Here is a 16,126-nt window from a genome sequence, read left to right as displayed (position 1 = left end):
GTACTTCAGTCTTGTAGAGAATTATGTGCACCCATGTATATCTTGAGTAGTCATCAACAATAACGAAGCCATAGAGACACGCCGTTGTTGTGAGGGTGGAGTAGTGAGTAGGTCCAAATAAGTCCATGTGTAGCAGCTCGAAGGGTTGAGATGTTGTCATGATTGTCGTCGAGGGATGCTTGGCCCTTGTCATCTTCCCAGCTTCGCAAGCACCACACAAATGATCTTTCTTGAACTTGACACCTTCGATGTCTATGACATGTTTCTTCTTGATGAGAGTGTGCAAGTTCCTCATGCCAGCGTGCCCTAGCCTTCGATGCCAGAGCCAGCATTCTGAAGCTTTTGCAAGAAGACATACGGCAAGCTGTGGACCTGCTGAGAAATCTACCATGTATAGATCACCTCTCCTATACCCTTCAAATACTAAAGACTTGTCAGATTCCATTAGTACAAGGCAACGATATTTTCCAAATATCACAATCATGTTTAAGTCACAAAGCATTGAGACAGACATTAAGTTGAATCGAAGGGATTCAACAAGCATCACTTTATCCATGTGTTGATCCCTTGAGATTGCAACTCTACCTAGACCCAATACTTTGCCTTTACCAATGTCAGCAAATGTGATTTGACTCTTGTCGGATGGACGTAAGGTTGAGTCCATGAGAAGACTTCGATCACTAGTCATATTATTAGTGCATCCGCTGTCAATAATCCATTCTGAAGCTTTTGGTGACATGCCCTACAGTGCAGTTAGGAGGATAGGCTTCACAAGGTACATTGTGAAGCATAAGCATTTGATGCACATGTGGATTATCACAGCACAGTATGACAGGTAAGTGATTCATATGTGGAATACATAGTAAGTCATTTTATCATCCGTCCCTTTGTGTTTTAGGTCCCTAGCAATAATATTGGACGCCTTTGATTGCTGGCTGGAGACCATGTTCTGCAAAAGAGAGTTAATTCTTCTTCACCACCCACATCTTTAGGGGTGGCTTAGAAGCAATGAGTCTAAGTGCAGCATCTGAGAATTTCGGCTTTGGAGACCTAGCAAATAGCCTTGCAAGAGATGAATGATACTCATATGAATAAGCAGAAAAGTTCTTAGTATTATGAATATAGCGGTTTGAAGACACACACTCATATTCATAAGTTTGAGTGTGATTTCCCTGCAAAACATTGGCGTTAGGGTGACTCAGGTGAGTCCAGTTTCCGTATGAAGCCATTGGACCATGTGACGCCTTTGATCTGGGGTTTGTCTTCTTCCCTGGTGGTGTCATGACAACATTCACATGAAGATTCTCAAGACATCTTTTGGGAACCCAGATCTTCTTCATTGGCGGTCCATTCCTGCAGTTAGTACCAATATACCTGGCTAACACTTCACCATTCTGATTTTTGAACAGTTTATAGTTTGCATCAAAGGATTCATCAATGATAATAGGATTAGCACAGGTAAATCCAGATAAAGTGGATGGATCCACTGAAGGTTCCTTTGCAGCAACCCATGTGGTTTTGGGATACTGCTCAGGCTTCCAATAGGAACCATCGGCATTCATTTTCCTCTCGAACCCAACACCCTCTTTCCTAGGGCTTCGGTTCAGAATCTGCTTTTTGAGGACATCGCAGAGAGTCTGATGTCCCTTCAAACTTTTGTACATCCGTGTTTCAAGCAATGTCTTCAACATAGCATTTTCATCAGCAACAGCAGTGGTATCCTCCGCAGAGGGGTTAGTAACCACTTCAGTAGGTGAAGACAATGAAACAGTAGTAGCAGTGGAACATTCAGCAACAGATGTAGCGTTATCACGCTCAATGCATTTTAGACATGGTGGTTCAAATCCATCCTGAGCGGAACTGATCTGTTGAGCGCGAAGTGACTCATTCACTTTTTGAAGATCTTCATGAGCCGCTCTCAATTTCTCAAGCTCTTGTTTCCTTTGAAGATAATCATAGGAGAGTCTTTCATAAGTAGTTGAGAGCGATTCATGACGACCTTCAAGTTCTTGGTACTTAGCATGAAGATTTTTTATGTCATCAACTAAGGCCTGTGAACGTGTCATTTCCGCGTCCAACAGGTCATCGCTTTTGTCTAACAGTTTTTGAGTATGTTCCATAGCTCTTTGTTGTTCAGTAGCAATTTTAGCAAGTGTTTTGTAGCTGGGTTTAGATTCACAATCAGAGTCATCTTCACTTGATGTTTGAAAGTAAGCATTGTGAGATTTTACCTTGGCACCACGTGCCATGAAGCAGTAGGTGGGAGAAGGATCATCTTCGTCATTAGCTTCAGCGTTGGTGTGGAAGTCATTGTCTTCAGTGTTGAAGATGGACTTGGCGACATAGGCTGTGGCTAGAGCCAGACTTGCAACGCCAGGGTTAGACTCCTCACCAGACTCCACCTCCGCCTCCTCCGAAGCAGACTCCTCCTCTGAATCCATTTCCTTGCCAACAAAAGCACGAGCCTTGCCAGATGAGCTCTTCTTGTATGATGAAGACTTGGAAGAAGACTTAGAAGACTTTGATGATTTCTTTTTCTTCTTGTCATCGGAATCATATTCCTTGCTTTTCTTCTTCTTCTTCTCATTGTCCCACTGTGGACACTCAGATATGTAGTGACCAGGTTTCTTGCATTTGTGGAAGGTTCTCTTCTTGTTGTCATGAGTGGAAGCTTCATCATTTCTTGAGCTGGATCGTGAAGACTTTCTGAAGCCCTTCTTCTTGGTGAACCTCTGGAACTTCTTCACAAGCATGGCAAGTTCCTTTCCAATGTCTTCAGGATCATCAGAACCGCAGTCAGATTCTTCTTCTTCAGATCAGGAAACAACTTTTGCCTTCAAAGCACGAGTTCGGCCATAGTTGTGGCCATAAATATCTCTTTTTTCAGAAAGCTGGAACTCATGTGTGTTGAGCCTCTCAAGTATATCAGACGGATCGAGAGTCTTGAAGTCAGGATGTTCTTGTATCATCAGGGCAAGAGTGTCAAAGGAGCTGTCAAGGGATCTCAGCAGCGTCTTGACGATTTCATGCTTGGTGATCTCAGTGGCGCCGAGAGCCTGAAGCTCATTTGTGATGTCGGTGAGGCGATCAAACGTGAGCTGGACATTTTCATTGTCGTTTCTCTTGAAGCGGTTGAAGAGATTGCGAAGAACACTTATTCTCTGGTCTCTCTGAGTAGAGACGCCTTCGTTGACCTTGGATAGCCAGTCCAAGACTAGCTTTGACGTTTCCAGAGCACTCACGCGGCCATACTGTCCTTTGGTCAGATGACCACAAATGATGTTCTTTGCAGTCGAGTCCAGTTGAATGAACTTCTTGACATCAGTAGGCGTGACACCTTCACTAGTTTTGGGAATGCCATTCTTGACGACATACCAGAGGTCGACATCAATGGCTTCAAGATGCATGCGCATCTTATTCTTCCAGTAGGGATATTCTGTTCCATCGAACACGGGGCAAGCAGTGGAGACTTTGATTATCCCTGCAGTCGACATAGCTAAACTCCAGGTGGTTAAACTGAATCACATAGAACAAGGGAGTACCTTGCTCTGATACCAATTGAAAGTGCTAGTTATCGACTAGAGGGGGGGGGGGTGAATAGGCGATTTTTATCAAAGTCTTCAAAACATGGAAGTTTCGAAGACAAACAATAGAAATAACCTAATTGATATGCAGCGGAAGATAAACTACAACAAGCAAGCCATAGTCAAGTATGCAATAGCGTTAACGTACGAAGACAAATAGCAGCTAGGTAGTAGGATCAGGATGGAAGATAGTATGAAGCCAATCAACAATATTAGTCAAGCGATGAAGTCAATCAGATAAGACAGATAAGCAATGACTTCACGAAGACAAACTCAAAGTAAAGGAGGGAAGAGATAGAACCAGTTGCTTGTTGAAGACACATGATTTGTTGGACCAGTTCCAGTTGCTGTGACAACTGTACGTCTGGTTAGGGAGGCTGAGATTCAACTCAGAAGACCGTGTCTGCACCTTATTCCCCTTGAGCTAAGGACACTTAGTCCTCGCCCAATCACTCTGGTAAGTCTTCAAGGTAGACTTACGAACCTTCACAGACTTCTTTCACCCGGCAATCCACAATGACTCTTGGATGCTCAGAACGCGACGCCTAACCAGCTGGAGGATTCATAGTCCTCAAGTGTAATAAGTCTTCAGGTCACACAAACATAAAGACTTCAGTGATGCCTAACACTCTTTGGCTCTGGGTGTTTGGGCTTTGTCCTCGCAAGGATTTTTCTCTCTCTCAAATGTTTCGAGGTCGGTTGCTCTCAAATGACAAAAGTCGTATACTAACTCTGAGCAGCCACCAATTTATGGTGTAGGGGGTGGGCTATTTATAGCCACTAGGCAACCCGACCTGATTTGTCCAAAATGACCCTGGGTCACTAAGGAACTGACACGTGTTCCAATGGTCAGATTTCAAACACACGCGGCAACTTTACTTGGGCTACAAGCAAAGCTGACTCATCCAGCTCTGGATAAGGTTTGCTCTCATTGTCTTCGCTCGAAGACATAGGATTTGAGTTGAGCATCACTTCAACCACTCTGACTTAGTTCACTTGGACCCCACTTAACAGTACGGTGGTTCCTATGACTCAACAAAGAAGAAAAGGAAGCAACGAATCCACACAGTCTTCGCGCTTCATAGTCTTCACGCAATGTCTTCTCATGTCATAGTCTTCAATATGAATATCTTCTCATACCACCATTGTCTTCAATGTCTTCATACATTTTTAGGGGTCATCTCCGGTAGGTAAACCGAATCAATGAGGGACACTACCTGCGTTATCCTGCAATTCTCACAAACGCATCCCTCAACCAACTTTGTCGTCAATACTCCAAAACCAACTAGGGGTGGCACTAGATGCACTTACACCTATCAATATAATTCCCTCCATATTACTTGAGCAGAGAGGAAAAGCCTTCTGCACACAGTAGGAACAAGTACGGCGAAGCAGGGCATCCTTGCCGCAGCCCCCTTGATGGGGTGAAGAAAGGTACCAATTCCCCATTCACTTTCACCGCGAATCTGACCGAAGAAACACAGTTCAAAATCAGTCGAACGAAAGATGAGCAGAACCCCAACTTGATCATGATGGCCTCCAAGAAGTGCCATTCAAATCTATCGTACGCTTTCATCATGTCAAGTTTCACTGCACACGCATAATTTTTCCCTTTCTTCCGTCTTCTAATGGCATGTATACTTTCATATGCAACAAGAATATTGTCTGTAATCAAACACCCGGGGGCAAATGCACTCTGTTCTTCACTTATCAGTTCATCCAGACAAACCCTCATCCGCTTGGCAATAGCTTTTCCTGTAATTTTGTAAGGAACCGGGCAAAGAGACATGGGTCGAAATTGTGTAATATCTTGAGGATTACACACCTTGGGGATCAAGGTTATAGATGTGTCATTAAACCCAGCAGGTAGTTCTCCCCCATTTAGAAAATCCAGCAGCGCAAGCACAAGATCGCCCTCAATAATGCTCCAATGGCGCTGGAAAAAACCTATAGTAAACCCGTCGACACCAGGAGCCTTGGACGGCGCCATTTGGAAAAGCGCCTCCTTGATCTCAGTAGGTTCAAAGGGTTTCGCAATCGCTTCATTCATGACTGCCGAAACTCTATGTGGCACGAATTGCAGCAGCTCACTTAAATCAGCACCCCCTTGAGACAGGTATAGATGTTGGTAAAACGAGTGCACTTCCTGGTTAATGTCATCTAACTGTTACACACTGATCCATCCACACAGTTAAGGCTGGCTATATGATTAATACGCCTTCTCTGGGCCGCTTGGGCCTGGAAGTAACCTGTGTTCCGATCACCGGAGCGGAGCCAAAGTACCCTCGATCTTTGCTTTAGCCATACTTCTTCTTGGTACAAAGCCTCCCTCAACTTCTTAACTAGGCCATTTTCTTCTTCAGATGGACCCTGCCCAATAGATCGAAGCCTAAGTTTCTCTATTCGCTGCTTCAACTTCTTTATCTTCCTACTCAGATCACCAAACTCTCGGGCTCCCCATGAACCAAGGTCCTGTTGAAGTTTTGAAAGTGTATGTGCCAATCCTTGGAGTCCCTCCTATCCACGGTGCCGAGACCAGGCTTCACCAACAACTTGATCATAATCACAATGGGTTTGCCACGTGTTTTCATATTAGAATGGCTTTGGCCCTCACTGACTGAGGGAGTTCCAGACTAGGGGGTGTCCGGATAGCCGAACTATCATCATCGGCCGGACTCCAAGACTATGAAGATACAAGATTAAAGACTTCGTCCCGTGTCCGGATGGGACTTTCCTTGGCGTGGAAGGCAAGCTTGGCGATACAGATATGTAGATCTCCTACCATTGTAACCGACTCTGCGTAACCCTAGCCCTCTCCGGTGTCTATATAAACTGGATGGCTTTAGTCCGTAGGACGAACAAGCCTCATGACCCGCTTTTGCGCGGGGGAAGACAGCTGGCTGGCTAGGTGCAGCACCAGCGACCCGAGTACATCCGAAGTTAGGGATGGAAATGGGAAATCACGACGGAGAAAAGATCAGCGCCGGAATAAGGAAAAAGGCCCAAATAGTACGATGGTCAACGCCGGATTCAACAGCTGTCGGCCGAACAACAAAACACTGCCCCTCAAGGACAACAGTGACGAGCTATCCAACCTAAATAATATTCTGGACAGACTATGTCAAATACATGGTACCCCCGGGAAGCCTGCAAACCATACCCACAGAGATTGTTGGGTCTTCAAACAGTCTGGCCGACTTAATGCCGAACACAAGGGGCTCGACACACCAAGCGAAAGTGACGAAACCCAACAGCAGCACTCCGGAAAACAGAAGACTTTCCCACTAGAAGTAAAAACAGTGAACTCACTTCATGTGATAACACGAAAAGACAGCGCGGCACCTGCAATACCAGGACACCGGCCACAGAATGGGGATAGACCATACCAAAATTCGCCATAGCAGCACTTCCTTTAAAGGAGTGACGCTAGGCCTTTAAGCCAATTATACAGGCTTTGTACCACTAGAGGTTGTGTTCGGTTCATCCGACAACCTCCGTCGCGAAAAGCTCACTACCCATCGCCCCATTCAAACAGTAGCCCTTAAGCACTACTGGGGCACGCAGCTTTCGCCAGCCCTAACGCAATACCACATTACGCATTTTTATGCTTAAAATGCCCAGTCAACGTGGCATAATTTCATTAAAAAGTAACTCCGAGTGTTCCTCGACCACGGAGAACGTGAGACTGCCTCGACAGCCACACACTAATCAGACCTTGCAGGTCAAAGCCCCTAAAAACAGGTCATTCATACCTCAGACATGGTTAGGCGAGTCCGGCAAGGGGCTTCCCAGCCGCATATCCCCTTTATAAGGGGCTGCGTGTATAAATGATGAGAGCCAATAAAGCTCAATTTTCTTCCTTTTATTCTATTTTTATGCAACCTCTGTACGATATTTCTTGAAACTAAGTCCTTCTCTTTTACAGATGAAGCACGTGCTACACCCGTCCAGGATACAGCACAACGGAGACAAAGGCGCAGACGTGCAGCAGGGACCCGTTGCAAGGATTCTTTTCAGATTAAGACCCTATGTCAACCTTTCTTACTGTCTCTTGTTGATACATGTCCCCCGGTTTCAAACCATAACCGTGGAGGAGGCTGGCGTTTTGGCATCGGCCGCGTCAGAAGTTCCCACCTGAACCTGGACACTAGGGGCTTAGGGCATCGTTCTGCCCGGTATCATAAAGACCGAACACCTCAGGGAGTGTTCAGCGTCTCGAGTTAGGCCTTATATGCATCAGCTCCGAATCATGTCTTTGGTCAAATGTTGGGTTTGCCCGGCTCCTGTGTTTTGCTGCCTTACATTCCGTATCATCGACTAACGCGGCACCAGGAGAACTACTGCGATTGTGCCCCGGTTCGGCCGGGCGAGCACCTTAGTAGAGAAAGCCGAAAACTGACTGTCATGATATAGTGAGAGACTGGTTAACCACTCGATCGACCACTGGAATGTTTAGAATTCCTCCACTTTGACGAAGGACCACTTCCCGGTCAGGCACATACGCGCCCCGAAGTTCGGAGAGGAGCGGTGCCGCTAGGGGCTATATAGTAGCCCCACATTCGAGCTCCTATGGCTAAGTGAAAGTAATAAAGCATTACAGTCCGGTTGCCTAGTTTGCTATGCTATCACCTCCCTACAAGGACCAAGACGTTGGATTAAGTGTTAAAAAGTGCTTTTCTTTTTGCAAACACCCCCGCACCATGTGCGTGGGGGCTGAAGCAGAAGACTGCAACTTTCAGGTTATTCATACATATACGGCCGCACAGGAGATAGTTCAATACTTGAACACACAAGTATAAAAAGTTATTGCATTCTAAACATGATCTCAGAAATCATACATGTCATTCAAACATAACATCTTTCGAGCACTGTGACTCTATTATACGAGCGCCCTGCAGGACTTCCTCAATATAGTGCTCGGTGGGGAATCGGCTTTTGTCCGAACCCCGGGATGCAATAGCGGTGGCATCCATCTCCGCCCAGTATGTCTTACCACGGGCGAGAGCCATCCGTGCACCTTCTATGCATGCCAACCGCTTCATCGCCCCAATACGCGGCACCGCCCCAAGGAATTGCTGCAACAAGCCAAAATAACTCTTCGGCTTGGGCCTTTTCGGCCACAGATGAGCAACCACATCCGTGATGGCAAGTGCGGACAATCTATTCAGCTCAGCCCACTCAACAAGCCGATCACTCAATGGAAGTGGACGCTCCGGACTATGGAATTGAGACCAGAAAAGCTCTTCCATTTCATGATCCTCCTGGCTTCGAAAGTGCACGACGGCGTCCGCCGCACTCGCCGCCAAGTCCAGATAAGGATCCTCCGCACCGTACAACCGGCCCAGCTGAGCATACTTCGGATCCGTGAACTTCCTGCACAGCATAAAGGGCTTTCCAGCCACAATATCTCCAACCTGACGCAGTTCCTCCTTCATAGCCCGCATCGCACTACGGGCATCCTTGGCTTCGGCGTCGGCCTTCTTCAGATCCTCTTGCTCCGCTCGGCGTTCTCCTTCAAGAACCTCTAGGCGGTCGGTAGCAACTTTTAATTTCGTGGCCATTCCGGTCACCTCCTCCCTGCTTCGAAAGTGAGCAGCCTTCTCGGCTTCTAGCTCTTCCGCTGCCTTCGAGTCAGCCGCCTCGCTTTTTCTGGCTTGCTCCTTGGCCCGAGCAAGTTCTGCTCGACGGTCTTCCACAGCAGCAACACCATCTGCATCAAGCATACAAATTGTAAGGAATGGGCGTCAGCTCCCTTACTAGGTGACCGCGGAGCAACCACTTACCTTGTGACTCATCAAGTCGTTTATTAACCAGCGAGATGTACGCATCCGCAACGTCGAGTTGCCTCTTCAGTTCGGCAACTCCATCAGTCCGGCTGGCCACCGAACGTTCCGCCACCTGCATAGGAAAGGCGACAATCTATAACTGAGATTATGATCCTCGGCACGCTGTCGCTTTCGACAGCATACCAAGTCTCAGGGGCTACTATCTATACAGGGCACACTTCATGTGCAAAACTGTCAAAAGGTATGTCATTTTTTGCGTACCTCAAATCCCGTCAGCAAGCTTCCGACAGCCTCATACAACCCGCTCTCGGCGGACGAGATCCTTTCAATAACCGTACTCATTAATGTGCGGTGATCTTCCGAGATGGACGCCCTCCTAAGTAAATCCTGCAGCTCCACCGGCCGTATTCCAATGGGTGCCGAACTCTCTGGCCCCGCCGGACTCGGGGACACCCTCCACGACGACACCTCAGGGTCGTCCGCCCCGCACGATGGGGCGGCAGATGGTGGCGTTTCACTCTCCATCATCTCCGGACGAAGGTCTCCCGAAGATGAGCTTTGCTGAGACGGGCTGAGATCCGAACTACAAGATGAAAACTTCGGTTGCCCTTAAAAATTAAGCAGGGGTATCCACTATTACAAAATTCCTCCTTTTCTCCGTACGGCTCGCTGGAGGGTTGATTCCTCCGAGGAGACAGTGCGGTCGGGACTCTTCCCGGCACAGGACCTTCCGGTACAGATTTCTTTCCCCGCTTCGAGGCCTTGGCCTTCGGGTCTTCGGAAGCTGTCCTCTTCTCCCCCTGGAAGGAGGGACTCTTGACTCCTCCCTTACTGAAAGCCTCTTTGGCAGAGGTGGTAGTTCCCCTGTGCCCCCCTTCACTCTCCTCCGAGGGCGCAACCTCCAACATTTTAATTAGCACGGGATCCTGCGTGGTCTCAGGGAGGGGGGCCGGACACCATATCAGTTTTGCTAGCGCTATCCACTCCTGTCCAAGGGATAGCTGGTTAAAAGGCAAACCCACGATAAATAAGTGGACAGTGTGTCCGGACACAGGGCTACTTACTTGAGTATCCGGGCGATTGCAGCTTAGGCTAGCGTCCTCGGTCAAGACCGGACGCATCTCTTGCGATCCGAAGAACAGTTTGTACATCTCCATGGGTGTCAAACCCATGAAGTGTTGAAGAGCTCGTGGCCCCTCCAGATTAAATTCCCACAGGCGGAGGGGGCGATGTTTGCAGGGCAGTAGGCGCCGGATCAACATAACCTGTACTACTGCGACCAGATTGATCTCCCTTTCTTGGAGGCCTCAAATCCGGTCCTGCAAAAGGGGTACGTCTTTAGGCGGCCCCCAGTCACGCCCCTTGTTGACCCATGACGTCAACTGTTGTGGAGGGCCCGAGCGGAAGACGGGCGGCGGCCTCTGCCTGCTGCCCCTGGGAGCGGTGATATAGAACCACTCCTATTGCCACACGCCGAGCTCCTCTTGAAAAGAGCCCTCGGGCCATGGAGCATCAGCCCTCTTGCTTATAATCGCCCCTCCGCACTCTGCCTGACGCCCCTCTATCATCTTCGGCTCCACGTTGAAGGATTTGAGCCACAAGAAGAAGTGAGGGGTAGTGCGGAGGAAGGCCTCGCAAATGACAATGAACGATGAGATGTGGAGGATGGACTCCGGAGCCAAGTCATGGAATTCCAGCCCATAGTAAAACATGAGCCCCCTCACGAAGGGGTCCATCAGGAAGCCTAAGCCCCTACGGAGGTGAGACATGAACACAACGCTCTCGCCGGGCTTGGGAGTAGGAATAACTTGCCCTCGGGCAGGCAACCTATGCGAAATCTCATAGGTCAAGTACCTGGCGTCTCTCAGCTTTAACACGTCTTCTTCCGTGAAGGAGGAGGGCATCCATCGGCCCCGTGGGTCAGAGCCGGACATTGTCAAAGGTCGAAGGTACCCGAATCTGGAGCCCTGGGTGTTGGAACTCGGGGGCGAGGGGCAGATTCGATTGAGGATTGAAGAAAAAGAACTGGCCTTGGTCTCATTATAAAGAGGAAGAATACCGAGAGCCGTCCCCGTGACCGTTTGGAACACGCCTTCGATGGAGGGGGCGTGGCAACGGGCGCGGTTGGGTTACCCACGTCCATATTAATGGGAATCCCGGAATAAGGGGAACACGATCTCTGCTTCAACAAGACGTGCCAAGGAAACCGCTTCGCTAAACGCGCTGAGGTGGTACAATAAAAACAATTTAAGTAAAGGCTTGGTAGTGGTGTGACGTCACGCCATCAAATACGTCAGCAGATTGAACTTGTGTAAATATTATTCTCTCTACGGTGGTATGTGGAAATTATTTTTGCAGAGCCGGACACTGTCCTGGTGTTCACAATCTTCTATAAATTATTCAGAGGAAGAACCCGCCTTGCAATGCCGAAGACAACATGCGCGCCGGACTCGTCGTCATTGAAGCCTGGTTCAAGGGCTACTGAGGGAGTTCCAGACTAGGGGGTGTCCGGATAGCCAAACTATCATCATCGTCCGGACTCCAAGACTATGAAGATACAAGATTGAAGACTTCGTCCCGTGTCCGGATGGGACTTTCCTTGGCGTGGAAGGCAAGCTTGGCGATACGGATATGTAGATCTCCTACCATTGTAACCGACTCTGTGTAACCCTAGCCCTCTCCGGTGTCTATATAAACCGGATGGCTTTAGTCCGTAGGACGAACAACAATCATACCATAGGATAGCTTCTAGGGTTAAGCCTCCTTGATCTCGTGGTAGATCTACTCTTGTAACACACATCATCAATATTAATCAAGCAGGACGTAAGGTTTTACCTCCATCAAGAGGGCCCGAACCTGGGTAAAACATCGTGTCCCTCGCCTCCTGTTACCATCCGCCTAGACGCACAGTTCGGGACCCCCTACCCGAGATCCGCCGGTTTTGACACCGACACTGACCCTGTATTATGATATTGTTTCTTATTTCGGCCACAACAAAACAATAATCAGATTCAATTGAGTTGACATGCCGAACTCGAGATTGTTCAAACCGAGCCCTAAAATGTTCATTTGCGAATGTACGATCCAGGTGCACCTTAACATTGCTATTTCCTCCTTGTCGGTTGTCCAAAGTGTAAGGGGCACCCGACCAGCCCATGCCTGGAGACCACACTCCTCGGTGACTTCCCGGAAGGCTCTCATCTGCCACTCCGGACTGGACCTACGACTAAAGTGCTCTGTTGCATAAAGTGTCTCATTGAAATCGCCCATACACATCCAAGCTTGATGGCTTATATTATCCAGAGTTCTTAGGAACCGCCAACTGTGGTGTCTGTCCTCAACTCGTGGTGCTCCATAAAAACCTGTAAACCTGCACTCCGGTTCAAAAAGATCAGCTCTCTGAACGGTGATATCAATATGGCTACTGCTGTAATTCTTCAGGCTGACAATGACATCTCTTGACCAAAACAATCCAATGCCACCACTCAATCTCTCGCTGTCCACACCGAAGCTACCAGCAAAGCCCAAAGTACATTGCTAGTTTTCCACCTTCTTCCCCTTTATCTTTGTTTCCATGACAAAGACAAGGGCAGGCCCTTCCTGCTCCACAACACTGCGAAGCTCGCGAACTGCCTTGGGGTTCCCAAGCCCCCGGTAGTTCCAACTTATACAAATCATATACTCTGGCAGTGCTTCCCCATAGACGCTGCCGAATTCTCTGAACTGGGTGGTGTTGGTTTCTTATTCTTGCTTTCTGGTCCACCCTCCAACTCGTCATGTTCATGCTCAGCACTACAAGATGACTTCTCATGGTTAGCTTGATCAACCCCCTTGCCATCTGTAATGAGTGTTGGCGTGACCTTCCTATAAATCTGAACCTGCGGACCCCCTTTCCTTTTTTAAGCATTAGATTTATGTTCCTTTCTAGGGGACTGCACCTCAGGATTTTTGTCCGCTGCATTAGACAAAGAATTTGCATCTTTTCTAGAGTTTTGCGTGCCGCGTGAATCCTTCTGTTGTCCCTCTGCAGAAGGCCCCTTTTTCCAATCATCTGTCGCCCTTAAAGTGGCCTTGAAAGGCAGCTCACCATTTGCATCATGCATTCTGGGTGTCGGACAAAACAAATCCGAATGGCCAAGGCGACCACACGAAAAACAGAAGTGAGAATCTGTTCATAGTGAATATCATAGAGATCCTGTCTGTTCCTCCAGTCTGACTCAATCAAAATCCATCTCCTCAATGGTTTTGCACATCAATTGTAATGCGTGCTCTCAGGAAACCCCCAACTGGGTTAATCCGAGCACCAGTAGCATTCTTATCCAGCTGTTTAGTGATCGCAGCAGCACAAGCATCATCCCTAAGATGAAACGGCAAGTTTGTTACCCGAGCCCATACCTGCAACCTATCAGATTTAAGTTTAGACGGCCACATGCAGGGAATAAATTCTTCCAGGATCAACGCATGCTTGCTCACATGCCATGGTGACCCCTCCTTGACACGATCTATGTCTCTTTCGATCTCAGAGTCTGCCACAAAGACGTTTTCTCCCCCAGAGCGGAAGACTAGCCCCCTAGGGTTTCCCCAGGTAGGCCGAAGGGCATTAGTGATCGTCTGCATATGAAGCGTATGACGATGCATGATCTTGCCGGCCAATGACCACTTCCTTGGAGCTCTGTCATCGACATCTTTTAGCACAAGCGGCGTGGCCTCTTCCTCCGACAGTCCCATCCTCCCGAGTTCCTCCTCCATGCGTACCCTCGCTGAGTGAGGCGAGATAGTAGCGCCCCCTCTTCCTGAAGCAGATGAAGAACTCATCCCGGATCAGAAGCCCCGTTGCAGCCCGTCGACGAAGTCCACGGCCGCCGTCACTTTCCCTCGAAAACCCTAGTTGCCAGATCACCATAGCGAAGGCTCCTAGTTTTCCGGGCCTGCCTCTGTCAATGTCGCTATTGCAAGAGCCTTGTTGCAATTGCAATTGAAATCTTGTTGCAAAAACCATTTTCAGCTTGCGCACATGTTCATCGCCATTGCAACAAGATTGCAATAGAAAACCTTTCCTAACCTCTGCGCCTTTCCTATAGAACGTCGCGTCATTGGCATCGACAACAGGTGGTCCCACGTGCAGTAGTGGTGACTGGTGGTGTCGTACTCGTAGGGTGTGTTTGGTAGCATGTATGGACCTAGCCTAGTTGTTCTTCTCTCATACAAGCCGAGTGTAGATAATGCTGAATCCATGTATTTGTTGTTGTTTGGCAGCGGTGTATGCGCTGAGACTTTGTTTGGCAGCGTGCATGTGTTTAGACATGTTGAACAATTTTGAATTCTGAATAATTTTTTGAATGGTGAACAAAATTGAAAAAACATGAACAAAAATCTAAACATATTTTGAAATTCTGAACTTTTATTGAAGATTTAAACAAAATTTGAAATTCTAAACATTTTCTCAAAATTCAAATAGAATTTGAAATTATGCACATGTTTTGAAAATGTGAACACATTTGATATTTTGAGCTTTTGAAAATTTAAACAGAATTATATTTTTTTTATATTTTTAACGCTTCAACAAACTTTGAAATTCTGAACATTTTTAGATAAATGTAAAAAAATTAACGCTTCAACAAAATTTGAAATTCTGAACATTTTTTTAAATTATTTTTTTAAAACTCTGTACATTTTCAAAAATTTAAACAAAATTTGAAATTCTGAACGTTTTTGAAATTTAAGGAATTCTGAATTTCTGAAAATCTAAAAAATTAAACAAAACTTGAAATTCTAAACTTTTTTGAAAATTGAAAAAATTCTAAAATTCTGAATATTTTTTGAAAATTTAAATAAAATTTGAAAATCTAAACTTATCTGGATGTGGTGTGGTGGGTGGGGACAAGGGTCAGGGCCAGCATGGCTGCCTCCATGCACCTTCTGTGGGGGGCATGAAATGGGCATGACCAAGGACCCTTTTTTGCATCAGATGGGCATTGCCCAGGTGAGCCCATGCACCCTACCAAACAAGTAAAATTGGGTTGGATTGAGAACTTTTTACCGTCATACACCCTCCATGCACCCTACCAAACACACATGTGGCAGCTGCGGGGTTGCCACACATGAGCTCCAAGGCAATGATGGCCTTTAGCTGGACGAATGAGGGAGAAAGGATTTGGGTAAGAAGGGAACGACCTGGGATGCAGATGATGGACAACATTGATTGGGGGAAAAACCATGTGGACTAACATGTTTGGTTGGGTATAAGGTGGGGAGAGGAGAGTGCTACCTCTTGAGCACTACGTTGGATTTCCCCGAAGAGGAGAGGATGATGCAGTAAATTAGCGTAAGTATTTCCCTATGTTTTTGAGAACCAAGGTATCAATCCAGTAGGAGACCACGCACAAGTCCCTCGTACCTACACAAAACAATAGCTACTCGCAACCAACGCGATTAGGGGTTGTCAATCCCTTCACAGTCACTTACGAGGGTGAGATTTGATAGAGATGATAAATAATATTTTTGGTATTTTTGATATAGAGATGCAAAGTGAAAAGTAAAAGGCAAAGTAAAAACAAAGCAAATAATAAAGTGATGGAGATTGATATGATGAGAATAGACCCCGGGGCCATAGGTTTCACTAGTGGCTTCTCTCAAGAGCATAAGTATTCTACGGTGGGTGAACAAATTACTGTTGAGCAATTGACAGAATTGAGCATAGTTATGAGTATATCTAGGTATGATCATGTATATAGGCATCACGTCCAAGACAAGTAG

The sequence above is a fragment of the Triticum dicoccoides genome, chromosome 5B, assembly GCF_002162155.2.
Source record: "Triticum dicoccoides isolate Atlit2015 ecotype Zavitan chromosome 5B, WEW_v2.0, whole genome shotgun sequence".
NCBI classification, from domain to species: Eukaryota; Viridiplantae; Streptophyta; class Magnoliopsida; order Poales; family Poaceae; genus Triticum; species Triticum dicoccoides.
This window is presented reverse-complemented; position numbering follows the sequence as displayed.